The sequence below is a fragment of the Chiloscyllium punctatum genome, chromosome 23, assembly GCF_047496795.1.
Source record: "Chiloscyllium punctatum isolate Juve2018m chromosome 23, sChiPun1.3, whole genome shotgun sequence".
NCBI classification, from domain to species: domain Eukaryota; kingdom Metazoa; phylum Chordata; class Chondrichthyes; order Orectolobiformes; family Hemiscylliidae; genus Chiloscyllium; species Chiloscyllium punctatum.
Window position 1 is genome coordinate 14,437,415 of NC_092761.1, and position 15,960 is coordinate 14,453,374.

Genomic DNA, 15,960 nt, shown 5'->3' on the forward strand with positions numbered 1-15,960 from the left:
AATCTGTCAGTGTAACACACCTGGAAAGAGCAGACTGACCTCACTCTGTCAATGTAGCACACCCAGACAAGAGCAGACTGACCCCACTCTGTCAATGTAACGCACCCAGAGAAGAGCAGACTGACCCCACTCTGTCAATGCAAGAAACCCAGTGAAGAGCAGACTGTCCCCACTCTGTCAATGTAACACACCCAGGGAACAGCAGAATGACCCCACTCTGTCAATGTAACTCACCCAGGGAAAAACAGACTGACCCCAATCTGTCAGTGTAACACACCTGGCAAGAGCAGACTGACCTCACTCTGTCAATGTAACACACGCAGGGAAGAGCACATTGAACCCAATCTGTCAGTGGAACACACCTGGGAAGAGCAGACTGACCTCACTCTGTCAATATAACACACCCAGAGAAGAGCAGACTGACTACACTCTGTCAATGCAAGACACGCAGGGAAGAGCAGGCTGATCCCACTCTGTCAATGTAACACACCAAGGGAACAGCAGAATGACCTCACTCTCATTGTAACACACCCAGTCAAGAGCAGACTGACCGCACCCTGTCACTGTAACACACCCAGGGAAGAGCAGACTGACCACACCCTGTCAAAAAACACACTCAGGGAAGAGCAGACTGACCCCACTCTGTCAATGCAAGACACCCAGGGAAGAGCAGACTGACCCCACTCGGTCAATGTAACACACCCAGGGAAGATCAGAATGACCACACTCTGTCAATATAACACACCCAGAGAAGAGCAGTCTGACCCCACTCTGTCAATGTAACACACGCAGGGAGAGCACACTGAACCAAATCTGTCAGTGTAACACACCTGGGAAGAGCAGACTGACCTCACTATGTCAATGTAACACACCAAGGGAAGAGCAGACTGACACGACTCTGTCAATGTAACACACCGAGGGAAGAGCAGACTGACCCCACTCTGTCAATGTAACCCACTCAGGGATGAGCAGACTGACCCCACTCTGTCAATGTAACACACTCAGGGAAGAGCAGACTAAACCCACTGTGTCAATGTAACCGACCCAGGGAAGAGCAGACTGTCCCCACTCTGTCAATGTAACCCAGCCAGGGAAGGGCAGACTGACCCCACTCTGACAATGTAACACACCCAGGGAAGGGCAGACAGACCCCACCCTGTTAATGTAACCCACTCAGGGAAGAACAGACTGACCCCACTCTGTCAATGTAACACACCCAGGGAAGAGCAGACTGACCCCACTCTGTCAATATAACACATCCAGCGAAGAGCAGTCTGACCCCACTCTGTCAATGTAACACAGGCAGGGAAGAGCACACAGAACCAAATCTGTCAGTGTAACACACCTGGGAAGAGCAGACTGACCTCACTCTGTCAATGTAACACACCCAGGGAAGAGCAGACTGACCCCACTCTGTCAATGTAACCCACCCAGGGAAGAGCAGACTGACCCCACCCTGTCAATGCAACACACCCAGGGAAGAGCAGACTGACCCCACTCTGTCAATGTAACTCACCCAGGGAAGAACAGACTGACGGCTCTCTGTCAATGTCACACACCCAGGGAAGAGCAGACTGACCCCATCTGTCAATGTCACACACGCAGGGAAGAGCAGACTAACCACACTCTGTCAATGTAACACAACCTGGGAAGAGCTGACAGACGCCACTCTGACAATTTACACACCAAGGCAAGAGCAGACTCTCCTCACTCTAAACTTAATCCACCCAATGAAGAGCAGACTGACCCCACCCTGTCACTGTAACACACCGAAGGAAGAGCAGACTGACCCCACTCTGTCAAAGTAACCCACCCAGACAAGAGCAGACTGATCCCACTCTGTCAATGTAACACACCCAGAGAAGAGCTGACTGACCCCACTGAGTCAATCTAACACACCCAGGGAAGAGCACACTGACCCCACTCTGTCAAAGTAACCAACTCAGGGAAGAGAAGACTGACCCCACTCTGACAATGTAACACACCCAGGGAAGGGCAGAGTGACCCCACCCTGTTAATGTAACCCACTCAGGTTAGAACAGACTGACCCCACTCTATCAATGTAACACACCCAGGGAAGAGCAGACTGACCCCACTCTGTCAATATAACACATCCAGCGAAGAGCAGTCTGACCCCACTCTGTCAATGTAACACAGGCAGGGAAGAGCACACAGAACCAAATCTGTCAGTGTAACACACTTGGGAAGAGCAGACTGACCTCACTCTCAATGTAACCCACCCAGTGAAGAGCATACTGACCCCACCCTGTCACTGTAACACAGCCAGGGAAGAGCAGACTGACCCCACCCGGTCAATGTAACACACACCCAGGGAAGAGCAGACTGACTCTACTCTTCAATGTTACACACCCAAGGAAGAGCAGACTGACCCCACTCTGTCAAAGTAACCCACTCAGGGAAGAGAAGACTGACCCCACTCTGTCAATGTAACACACCCAGGGAAGAGCAGACTGAGCCCACTCTGTCAATGTCACACACCCAGAGAACAGCAGACTGACACCACTCTGTCAAGGTAACACACCCGGGGAAGAACAGACTGACCCCATTCTGTCAATGTATCAGAACCATGGAAGAGTAGACTGACCCCACTCTGTCAATGAGCACACCCAGGGAAGAGCAGACCGACCCCACTCTGTCAATGTAACCCACTCAGGGAAGAGCAGACTGACCCCACGCTGTCAATGTAACCCACCGAGACAAGAGCAGACTGATCCCACTCTGTCAATGTAATACACCCAGGGATGTGCAGACTGACCACAATCTGTCAATGTAACACATCCAGGGAAGAGCAGACTGATCCCATTCTGTCAATGTAACAGACCCAGGGAAGAGCAGACTGACCCCACAGTGTCAATCTAACACATCCAGGGAAGAGCAGACTGCCCCCACTCTGACACTGTAACACAACGAGGGAAGAGCAGACTGACCCCAGCCTGTCAATGTAACACACCAAGGGAAGATCAGACTGACCCCACCCTTTCAATGTAACACACTCAGGGAAGACCAGACTGAACCCACTCTGTCAATTTAACACACCCAGGGAAGAGCAGACTGACCCTACTCTGTCAATGTAAAACACCCAGCGAAGAGCACATTGCCCTCACTCTCAATGTAACCCACCCAGTGAAGAGCAGACTGACCCCACCCTGTCACTGTAACAAACCCAGGGAAGAGCAGACCGACCCCACCCTGTCAATGTAACACACCCCGGGAAGAGTTGACTGACCCTACTCTGTCAATGTTACACACACAAGGAAGAGCAGACTGACCCCACTCTGTCAATGTAACAGACCCAGGGAAGAGCAGAATGAACCCACTGTGTCAATCTAACACACCCAGGGAAGCGCAGACTGACCCCACTCTGTCAATCTAACACACCCAGGGAAGAGCAGACTGCCCCCACTCTGTCACTGTAACACAACGAGGGAAGAGCAGACTGACCCCAGCCTGTCAATGTAACACACCCAGGGAAGAGCAGGCTGAACCCACTCTGTCAATGTTACACACGCAGGGAAGAGCACATTGAACCCAATCTGTCAGTGTAACACACCTGGGAAGAGCAGACTGACCTCACTCTGTCAATGTAGCACACCCAGACAAGAGGAGACTGACCCCACTCTGTCAATGTAACGCACCCAGAGAAGAGCAGACTCACCCCACTCTGTCAATGCAAGAAACACATTGAAGAGCAGACTGTCCCCACTCTGTCAATGTAACTCACCAAGGGAAGAACAGACTAACCAAAATCTGTCAGTGTAACACACCTGGGAAGAGCAGACTGACCTCACTCTGTCAATGTAACACACCTAGAGAAGAGCAGACTGACGCCACTCTGTCAATGTAACGCACGCAGGGAAGAGCAGACTGACCTCACTCTGTCAATGTAACACACCCAGAGAAGAGCAGAATGACCTCACTCTCATTGTAACACACCCAGTCAAGAGCAGACTGACCGCACCCTGTCACTTTAACCCACCCAGGGAAGAGCAGACTGACCACACCCTGTCAAAAAACACACTCAGGGAAGAGCAGACTGACCCCACTCCGTCAATGTAACACACCCAGGGAAGAGCAGAATGACCACACTCTGTCAATGAAACACACGCAGGGAAGAGCAAACTGAACCAAATCTGTCAGTGTAACACACCAAGGGAAGAGCAGACTGACACGACTCTGTCAATGTAACACACCGAGGGAAGAGCAGGCTGACCCCACTCTGTCAATGTAACCCACTCAGGGATGAGCAGACTGACCCCACACTGTCAATGTAACCCACCCAGACAAGAGCAGACTGATCCCACTCTGTCAATGTAACACACTCAGGGAAGAGCAGACTGACCCCACTGTGTCAATCTAACACACCCAGGGAAGAGCAGACTGACCCCACTCTGCCAATTTAAACCACGCAGGGAAGAGCAGATTGACCCCACTCTGTCAATGTAACACACCCAGGGAAGAGCAGACTGACCCCACTCAGTCAATATAACACATCCAGGGAAGAGCAGACTAAACCCACTGTGTCAATGTAACCGACCCAGGGAAGAGCAGACTGACCCCACTCTGTCTATGTAACCCACGCAGGGAAGATCAGACTGACCCCACTCTGTCAATGTAACCCAACCAGGGACGGGCAGACTGACCCCACTCTGACAATGTAACACACCCAGGGAAGGGCAGAGTGACCCCACCCTGTTAATGTAACCCACTCAGGGAAGAGCAGTCTGACCCCACTCTGTCAATGTAACACACGCAGGGAAGAGCACTCTGACACCACTCTGTCAATGAAAAACGCCCAGGGAAGAGCAGACTGATCCCACTCTGTCAATGTAACACACCCAGGGAAGAGCAGACTGAACCCACTGTGTCAATGTCACCGACCCAGGGAAGAGCAGACTGACCCCACTCTGTCTATGTAACCCACCCAGGGAAGAGCAGACTGACCCCACTCTGTCAATGTAACCCAACCAGGGAAGGGCAGACTGACCCCACTCTGACAATGTAACACACCCAGGGAAGGGCAGACTGACCCCACTCAGTCAATATAACACATCCAGGGAAGAGCAGTCTGACCCCACTCTGTCTATGTAACCCACCCAGGGAAGAGCAGACTGACCCCACACTGTTAATGTAACCCACTCAGGGAAGAGCAGTCTGACCCCACTCTGTCAATGTAACACACCCAGGGAAGAGCAGACTGACCCCACTCAGTCAATATAACACATCCAGGGAAGAGCAGTCTGACCCCACTCTGTCAATGTAACACAGGCAGGGAAGAGCACACTGAACCCAATCTGTCAGTGTAACAGACCTGGGAAGAGCAGACTGACCTCACTCTGTCAATGTAACACACCCAGAGAAGCGCAGACTGACCCCACTCTGTCATGCAAGATACCCAGGGAAGAGCAGACTGACCCCACTCTGTCAATGTAACACACCCAGGGAAGAGCAGAATGACCCCACTCTGTCAATGTAACACACGCAGGGAAGAGCAGACTAACCACGCTCTGTCAATGTAACACACCCTGGGAAGAGCTGACTGATCCCACTCTGTCAATGTAACACTCCCAGTGAAGAGCAGGCTGATCCCACTCTGTCAATGTAACACACCCAGAGAAGAGCAGACTGACCCAACTCTGTCAATGCAAGACACCCAGGGAAGAGCAGACTGACCCCACTCTGTCAATGTAACACACCCAGGGAAGAGCAGACTGACCCCATCTGTCAATGTCACACACGCAGGGAAGAGCAGACTAACCACACTCTGTCAATGTAACACACCCTGGGAAGAGCTGACAGACGCCACTCTGACAATTTACACATCAAGGCAAGAGCAGACTGTCCTCACTCTAAACTTAATCCACCCAATGAAGAGCAGACTGACCCCACCCTGTCACTGTAACACACCGAGGGAAGAGCAGACTGACCCCACTCTGTCAAAGTAAACCACCGAGACAAGAGCAGACTGATCCTACTCTGTCAATGTAACCCACGCAGGGAAGAGCAGACTGACCCGACCCTGTCAATGTAACACACCGAGGGAAGAGCAGACTGACCCCACTGAGTCAATCTAACACACCCAGGGAAGAGCACACTGACCCCACTCTGTCAATGTAACCCACGCAGGGAAGAGCAGACTGACCCCACTCTGTCAATGTAACACACCCAGGGAAGAGCAGACTGATCTCACTCTGTCAATGTCACACTCCCAGGGAAGTGCAGACTGACACCACCCTGTCAATGTAACACACCCAGGGAAGAACAGACTGACCCCACTATGTCAATGAAAGAGTCCCAGGGAAGAGCCGACTTAACCCACTCTGTCAATGTAACACACCCAGGGAAGAGCAGACCGACCCGACGCTGTCAATGTAACATACTCAGGGAAGAGCAGACTGACCCCACGCTGTCAATGTAACCCACCGAAACAAGAGCAGACTGATCCCACTCTGTCAATGTAACACATCCAAGGAAGTGCAGACTGACCTCAATCTGTCAATGTAACACATCCAGGAAAGAGCAGACTGTTCCCACTCTGTCAATGTCACACACCAAGGGAAGAGCAGACTGACACCACTCTGTCAATGTAACACACCCAGGGAAGAACAGACTGACCCCACTATGTCAATGTAACACACCCAGGGAAGAGCAGACTAAACCCACTGTGTCAATGTAACCGACCCAGGGAAGAGCAGACTGACCGCACTCTGTCTATGTAACCCACCCAGGGAAGAGCAGACTGACCCCACTCTGTCAATGTAACCCAACCAGGGAAGGGCAGACTGACCCCACGCTGTCAATGTAACCCACCGAGACAAGAGCAGACTGATCCCACTCTGTCAATGTAACATACCCAGGGAAGTGCAGACTGACCTCAATCTGTCAATGTAACACATCCAGGGAAGAGCAGACTGATCCCACTCTGTCAATCTAACACACCCAGGGAAGTGCAGACTGACCCCACTCTGTCATTGTAACACAACGAGGGAAGAGCAGACTGACCCCACCCTTTCAATGTAACACACTCAGGGAAGAGCAGACTGAACCCACTCTGTCAATGTAAAACACCCAGCGAAGAGCACATTGCCCTCACTCTCAATGTAACCCACCCAGTGAAGAGCAGACTGACCCCACCCTGTCACTGTAACAAACACAGGGAAGAGCAGACCGACCCCACCCTCTCAATGTAACACACCCAGGGAAGAGTTGACTGACCCTACTCTGTCAATGTAACCCACTCAGGGAAGAGAAGACTTACCCAACTCTGTCAATGTAACACACCCAGGGAAGAGCAGACTAAACCCACTGTGTCAATGTAACCGACCCAGGGAAGAGCAGACTGACCGCACTCTGTCTAAATAACCCACCCAGGGAAGAGCAGACTGACCCCACTCTGTCAATGTAACCCAACCAGGGAAGGGCAGACTGACCGCTCTCTGTCAATATAACACACCCAGATAAGAGCAGGCTGACCCCACTCTGTCAATGTAACACACGCAGGGAAGAGCACATTGAACCCAATCTGTCAGTGTAACACACCTGGAAAGAGCAGACTGACCTCACTCTGTCAATGTAGCACACCCAGACAAGAGCAGACTGACCCCACTCTGTCAATGTAACGCACCCAGAGAAGAGCAGACTGACCCCACTCTGTCAATGCAAGAAACCCAGTGAAGAGCAGACTGTCCCCACTCTGTCAATGTAACACACCCAGGGAACAGCAGAATGACCCCACTCTGTCAATGTAACTCACCCAGGGAAGAACAGACTGACCCCAATCTGTCAGTGTAACACACCTGGCAAGAGCAGACTGACCTCACTCTGTCAATGTAACACACGCAGGGAAGAGCACATTGAACCCAATCTGTCAGTGGAACACACCTGGGAAGAGCAGACTGACCTCACTCTGTCAATATAACACACCCAGAGAAGAGCAGACTGACCTCACTCTGTCAATGTAACACACCCAGAGAAGAGCAGACTGACTACACTCTGTCAATGCAAGACACGCAGGGAAGAGCAGGCTGATCCCACTCTGTCAATGTAACACACCAAGGGAACAGCAGAATGACCTCACTCTCATTGTAACACACCCAGTCAAGAGCAGACTGACCGCACCCTGTCACTGTAACACACCCAGGGAAGAGCAGACTGACCACACCCTGTCAAAAAACACACCCAGAGAAGAGCAGTCTGACCCCACTCTGTCAATGTAACACACGCAGGGAGAGCACACTGAACCAAATCTGTCAGTGTAACACACCTGGGAAGAGCAGACTGACCTCACTATGTCAATGTAACACACCAAGGGAAGAGCAGACTGACACGACTCTGTCAATGTAACACACCGAGGGAAGAGCAGACTGACCCCACTCTGTCAATGTAACCCACTCAGGGATGAGCAGACTGACCCCACTCTGTCAATGTAACCCACCCAGACAAGAGCAGACTGATCCCACTCTGTCAATGTAACACACTCAGGGAAGAGCAGACTAAACCCACTGTGTCAATGTAACCGACCCAGGGAAGAGCAGACTGACCCCACTCTGTCTATGTAACCCACCCAGGGAAGAGCAGACTGACCCCACTCTGTCAATGTAACCCAGCCAGGGAAGGGCAGACTGACCCCACTCTGACAATGTAACACACCCAGTGAAGGGCAGAGAGACCCCACCCTGTTAATGTAACCCACTCAGGGAAGAACAGACTGACCCCACTCTGTCAATGTAACACACCCAGGGAAGAGCAGACTGACCCCACTCTGTCAATATAACACATCCAGCGAAGAGCAGTCTGACCCCACTCTGTCAATGTAACACAGGCAGGGAAGAGCACACAGAACCAAATCTGTCAGTGTAACACACCTGGGAAGAGCAGACTGACCTCACTCTGTCAATGTAACACACCCAGGGAAGAGCAGACTGACCCCACTCTGTCAATGTAACCCACCCAGGGAAGAGCAGACTGACCCCACCCTGTCAATGCAACACACCCAGGGAAGAGCAGACTGACCCCACTCTGTCAATGTAACTCACCCAGGGAAGAACAGACTGACGGCTCTCTGTCAATGTCACACACCCAGGGAAGAGCAGACTGACCCCATCTGTCAATGTCACACACGCAGGGAAGAGCAGACTAACCACACTCTGTCAATGTAACATAACCTGGGAAGAGCTGACAGACGCCACTCTGACAATTTACACACCAAGGCAAGAGCAGACTCTCCTCACTCTAAACTTAATCCACCCAATGAAGAGCAGACTGACCCCACCCTGTCACTGTAACACACCGAAGGAAGAGCAGACTGACCCCACTCTGTCAAAGTAACCCACCCAGACAAGAGCAGACTGATCCCACTCTGTCAATGTAACACACCCAGAGAAGAGCAGACTGACCCCACTGAGTCAATCTAACACACCCAGGGAAGAGCACACTGACCCCACTCTGTCAAAGTAACCAACTCAGGGAAGAGAAGACTGACCCCACTCTGACAATGTAACACACCCAGGGAAGGGCAGAGTGACCCCACCCTGTTAATGTAACCCACTCAGGTTAGAACAGAGTGACCCCACTCTATCAATGTAACACACCCAGGGAAGAGCAGACTGACCCCACTCTGTCAATATAACACATCCAGCGAAGAGCAGTCTGACCCCACTCTGTCAATGTAACACAGGCAGGGAAGAGCACACAGAACCAAATCTGTCAGTGTAACACACTTGGGAAGAGCAGACTGACCTCACTCTCAATGTAACCCACCCAGTGAAGAGCATACTGACCCCACCCTGTCACTGTAACACAGCCAGGGAAGAGCAGACTGACCCCACCCGGTCAATGTAACACACACCCAGGGAAGAGCAGACTGACTCTACTCTTCAATGTTACACACCCAAGGAAGAGCAGACTGACCCCACTCTGTCAAAGTAACCCACTCAGGGAAGAGAAGACTGACCCCACTCTGTCAATGTAACACACCCAGGGAAGAGCAGACTGAGCCCACTCTGTCAATGTCACACACCCAGAGAACAGCAGACTGACACCACTCTGTCAAGGTATCACACCCGGGGAAGAACAGACTGACCCCATTCTGTCAATGTATCAGAACCAGGGAAGAGTAGACTGACCCCACTCTGTCAATGAGCACACCCAGGGAAGAGCAGACCGACCCCACTCTGTCAATGTAACCCACTCAGGGAAGAGCAGACTGACCCCACGCTGTCAATGTAACCCACCGAGACAAGAGCAGACTGATCCCACTCTGTCAATGTAATACACCCAGGGATGTGCAGACTGACCACAATCTGTCAATGTAACACATCCAAGGAAGAGCAGACTGATCCCATTCTGTCAATGTAACAGACCCAGGGAAGAGCAGACTGACCCCACAGTGTAAATCTAACACATCCAGGGAAGAGCAGACTGCCCCCACTCTGACACTGTAACACAACGAGGGAAGAGCAGACTGACCCCAGCCTGTCAATGTAACACACCAAGGGAAGAGCAGACTGACCCCACCCTTTCAATGTAACACACTCAGGGAAGACCAGACTGAACCCACTCTGTCAATTTAACACACCCAGGGAAGAGCAGACTGACCCTACTCTGTCAATGTAAAACACCCAGCGAAGAGCACATTGCCCTCACTCTCAATGTAACCCACCCAGTGAAGAGCAGACTGACCCCACCCTGTCACTGTAACAAACCCAGGGAAGAGCAGACCGACCCCACCCTGTCAATGTAACACACCCCGGGAAGAGTTGACTGACCCTACTCTGTCAATGTTACACACACAAGGAAGAGCAGACTGACCCCACTCTGTCAATGTAACAGACCCAGGGAAGAGCAGAATGAACCCACTGTGTCAATCTAACACACCCAGGGAAGCGCAGACTGACCCCACTCTGTCAATCTAACACACCCAGGGAAGAGCAGACTGCCCCCACTCTGTCACTGTAACACAACGAGGGAAGAGCAGACTGACCCCAGCCTGTCAATGTAACACACCCAGGGAAGAGCAGGCTGAACCCACTCTGTCAATGTTACACACGCAGGGAAGAGCACATTGAACCCAATCTGTCAGTGTAACACACCTGGGAAGAGCAGACTGACCTCACTCTGTCAATGTAGCACACCCAGACAAGAGGAGACTGACCCCACTCTGTCAATGTAACGCACCCAGAGAAGAGCAGACTCACCCCACTCTGTCAATGCAAGAAACACATTGAAGAGCAGACTGTCCCCACTCTGTCAATGTAACTCACCAAGGGAAGAACAGACTAACCAAAATCTGTCAGTGTAACACACCTGGGAAGAGCAGACTGACCTCACTCTGTCAATGTAACACACCTAGAGAAGAGCAGACTGACGCCACTCTGTCAATGTAACGCACGCAGGGAAGAGCAGACTGACCTCACTCTGTCAATGTAACACACCCAGAGAAGAGCAGAATGACCTCACTCTCATTGTAACACACCCAGTCAAGAGCAGACTGACCGCACCCTGTCACTTTAACCCACCCAGGGAAGAGCAGACTGACCACACCCTGTCAAAAAACACACTCAGGGAAGAGCAGACTGACCCCACTCCGTCAATGTAACACACCCAGGGAAGAGCAGAATGACCACACTCTGTCAATGAAACACACGCAGGGAAGAGCAAACTGAACCAAATCTGTCAGTGTAACACACCAAGGGAAGAGCAGACTGACACGACTCTGTCAATGTAACACACCGAGGGAAGAGCAGGCTGACCCCACTCTGTCAATGTAACACACCCAGGGAAGAGCAGACTGATCTCACTCTGTCAATGTCACACTCCCAGGGAAGTGCAGACTGACACCACCCTGTCAATGTCACACACCCAGAGAACAGCAGACTGACACCACTCTGTCAAGGTAACACACCCGGGGAAGAACAGACTGACCCCATTCTGTCAATGTATCAGAACCAGGGAAGAGTAGACTGACCCCACTCTGTCAATGAGCACACCCAGGGAAGAGCAGACCGACCCCACTCTGTCAATGTAACCCACTCAGGGAAGAGCAGACTGACCCCACGCTGTCAATGTAACCCACCGAGACAAGAGCAGACTGATCCCACTCTGTCAATGTAATACACCCAGGGATGTGCAGACTGACCACAATCTGTCAATGTAACACATCCAAGGAAGAGCAGACTGATCCCATTCTGTCAATGTAACAGACCCAGGGAAGAGCAGACTGACCCCACAGTGTAAATCTAACACATCCAGGGAAGAGCAGACTGCCCCCACTCTGACACTGTAACACAACGAGGGAAGAGCAGACTGACCCCAGCCTGTCAATGTAACACACCAAGGGAAGAGCAGACTGACCCCACCCTTTCAATGTAACACACTCAGGGAAGACCAGACTGAACCCACTCTGTCAATTTAACACACCCAGGGAAGAGCAGACTGACCCTACTCTGTCAATGTAAAACACCCAGCGAAGAGCACATTGCCCTCACTCTCAATGTAACCCACCCAGTGAAGAGCAGACTGACCCCACCCTGTCACTGTAACAAACCCAGGGAAGAGCAGACCGACCCCACCCTGTCAATGTAACACACCCCGGGAAGAGTTGACTGACCCTACTCTGTCAATGTTACACACACAAGGAAGAGCAGACTGACCCCACTCTGTCAATGTAACAGACCCAGGGAAGAGCAGAATGAACCCATTGTGTCAATCTAACACACCCAGGCAAGCGCAGACTGACCCCACTCTGTCAATGTAACACACCCAGGGAAGAGCAGACTGCCCCCACTCTGTCACTGTAACACAACGAGGGAAGAGCAGACTGACCCCAGCCTGTCAATGTAACACACCCAGGGAAGAGCAGGATGAACCCACTCTGTCAATGCTACACACGCAGGGAAGAGCACATTGAACCCAATCTGTCAGTGTAACACACCTGGGAAGAGCAGACTGACCTCACTCTGTCAATGTAGCACACCCAGACAAGAGGAGACTGACCCCACTCTGTCAATGTAACGCACCCAGAGAAGAGCAGACTCACCCCACTCTGTCAATGCAAGAAACCCAGTGAAGAGCAGACTGTCCCCACTCTGTCAATGTAACTCACCAAGGGAAGAACAGACTAACCAAAATCTGTCAGTGTAACACACCTGGGAAGAGCAGACTGACCTCACTCTGTCAATGTAACACACCTAGAGAAGAGCAGACTGACGCCACTCTGTCAATGTAACGCACGCAGGGAAGAGCAGACTGACCTCACTCTGTCAATGTAACACACCCAGAGAAGAGCAGAATGACCTCACTCTCATTGTAACACACCCAGTCAAGAGCAGACTGACCGCACCCTGTCACTTTAACCCACCCAGGGAAGAGCAGACTGACCACACCCTGTCAAAAAACACACTCAGGGAAGAGCAGACTGACCCCACTCTGTCAATGCAAGACACCCAGGGAAGAGCAGACTGACCCCACTCCGTCAATGTAACACACCCAGGGAAGAGCAGAATGACCACACTCTGTCAATGAAACACACGCAGGGAAGAGCAAACTGAACCAAATCTGTCAGTGTAACACACCTGGGAAGAGCAGACTGACCTCACTATGTCAATGTAACACACCAAGGGAAGAGCAGACTGACACGACTCTGTCAATGTAACACACCGAGGGAAGAGCAGGCTGACCCCACTCTGTCAATGTAACCCACTCAGGGATGAGCAGACTGACCCCACACTGTCAATGTAACCCACCCAGACAAGAGCAGACTGATCCCACTCTGTCAATGTAACACACTCAGGGAAGAGCAGACTGACCCCACTGTGTCAATCTAACACACCCAGGGAAGAGCAGACTGACCCCACTCTGCCAATTTAAACCACGCAGGGAAGAGCAGATTGACCCCACTTTGTCAATGTAACACACGCAGGGAAGAGCACTCTGACCCCACTCTGTCAATGAAACACACCCAGGGAAGAGCAGACTAAACCCACTGTGTCAATGTAACCGACCCAGGGAAGATCAGACTGACCCCACTCTGTCAATGTAACCCAACCAGGGAAGGGCAGACTGACCCCACTCTGACAATGTAACACACCCAGGGAAGGGCAGAGTGACCCCACCCTGTTAATGTAACCCACTCAGGGAAGAGCAGTCTGACCCCACTCTGTCAATGTAACACACGCAGGGAAGAGCACTCTGACACCACTCTGTCAATGAAAAACGCCCAGGGAAGAGCAGACTGATCCCACTCTGTCAATGTAACACACCCAGGGAAGAGCAGACTGAACCCACTGTGTCAATGTCACCGACCCAGGGAAGAGCAGACTGACCCCACTCTGTCTATGTAACCCACCCAGGGAAGAGCAGACTGACCCCACTCTGTCAATGTAACCCAACCAGGGAAGGGCAGACTGACCCCACTCTGACAATGTAACACACCCAGGGAAGGGCAGAGTGACCCCACACTGTTAATGTAACCCACTCAGGGAAGAGCAGTCTGACCCCACTCTGTCAATGTAACACACCCAGGGAAGAGCAGACTGACCCCACTCAGTCAATATAACACATCCAGGGAAGAGCAGTCTGACCCCACTCTGTCAATGTAACACAGGCAGGGAAGAGCACACTGAACCCAATCTGTCAGTGTAACAGACCTGGGAAGAGCAGACTGACCTCACTCTGTCAATGTAACACACCCAGAGAAGCGCAGACTGACCCCACTCTGTCATGCAAGATACCCAGGGAAGAGCAGACTGACCCCACTCTGTCAATGTAACACACCCAGGGAAGAGCAGAATGACCCCACTCTGTCAATGTAACACACGCAGGGAAGAGCAGACTAACCACGCTCTGTCAATGTAACACACCCTGGGAAGAGCTGACTGATCCCACTCTGTCAATGTAACACTCCCAGTGAAGAGCAGGCTGATCCCACTCTGTCAATGTAACACACCCAGAGAAGAGCAGACTGACCCAACTCTGTCAATGCAAGACACCCAGGGAAGAGCAGACTGACCCCACTCTGTCAATGTAACACACCCAGGGAAGAGCAGACTGACCCCATCTGTCAATGTCACACACGCAGGGAAGAGCAGACTAACCACACTCTGTCAATGTAACACACCCTGGGAAGAGCTGACAGACGCCACTCTGACAATTTACACATCAAAGCAAGAGCAGACTGTCCTCACTCTAAACTTAATCCACCCAATGAAGAGCAGACTGACCCCACCCTGTCACTGTAACACACCGAGGGAAGAGCAGACTGACCCCACTCTGTCAAAGTAAACCACCGAGACAAGAGCAGACTGATCCTACTCTGTCAATGTAACCCACGCAGGGAAGAGCAGACTGACCCGACCCTGTCAATGTAACACACCGAGGGAAGAGCAGACTGACCCCACTGAGTCAATCTAACACACCCAGGGAAGAGCACACTGACCCCACTCTGTCAATGTAACCCACGCAGGGAAGAGCAGACTGACCCCACTCTGTCAATGTAACACACCCAGGGAAGAGCAGACTGATCTCACTCTGTCAATGTCACACTCCCAGGGAAGTGCAGACTGACACCACCCTGTCAATGTAACACACCCAGGGAAGAACAGACTGACCCCACTATGTCAATGAAACAGTCCCAGGGAAGAGCCGACTTAACCCACTCTGTCAATGTAACACACCCAGGGAAGAGCAGACCGACCCGACGCTGTCAATGTAACATACTCAGGGAAGAGCAGACTGACCCCACGCTGTCAATGTAACCCACCGAAACAAGAGCAGACTGATCCCACTCTGTCAATGTAACACACCCAGGGAAGTGCAGACTGACCTCAATCTGTCAATGTAACACATGCAGGAAAGAGCAGACTGTTCCCACTCTGTCAATGTCACACACCAAGGGAAGAGCAGACTGACACCACTCTGTCAATGTAACACACCCAGGGAAGAACA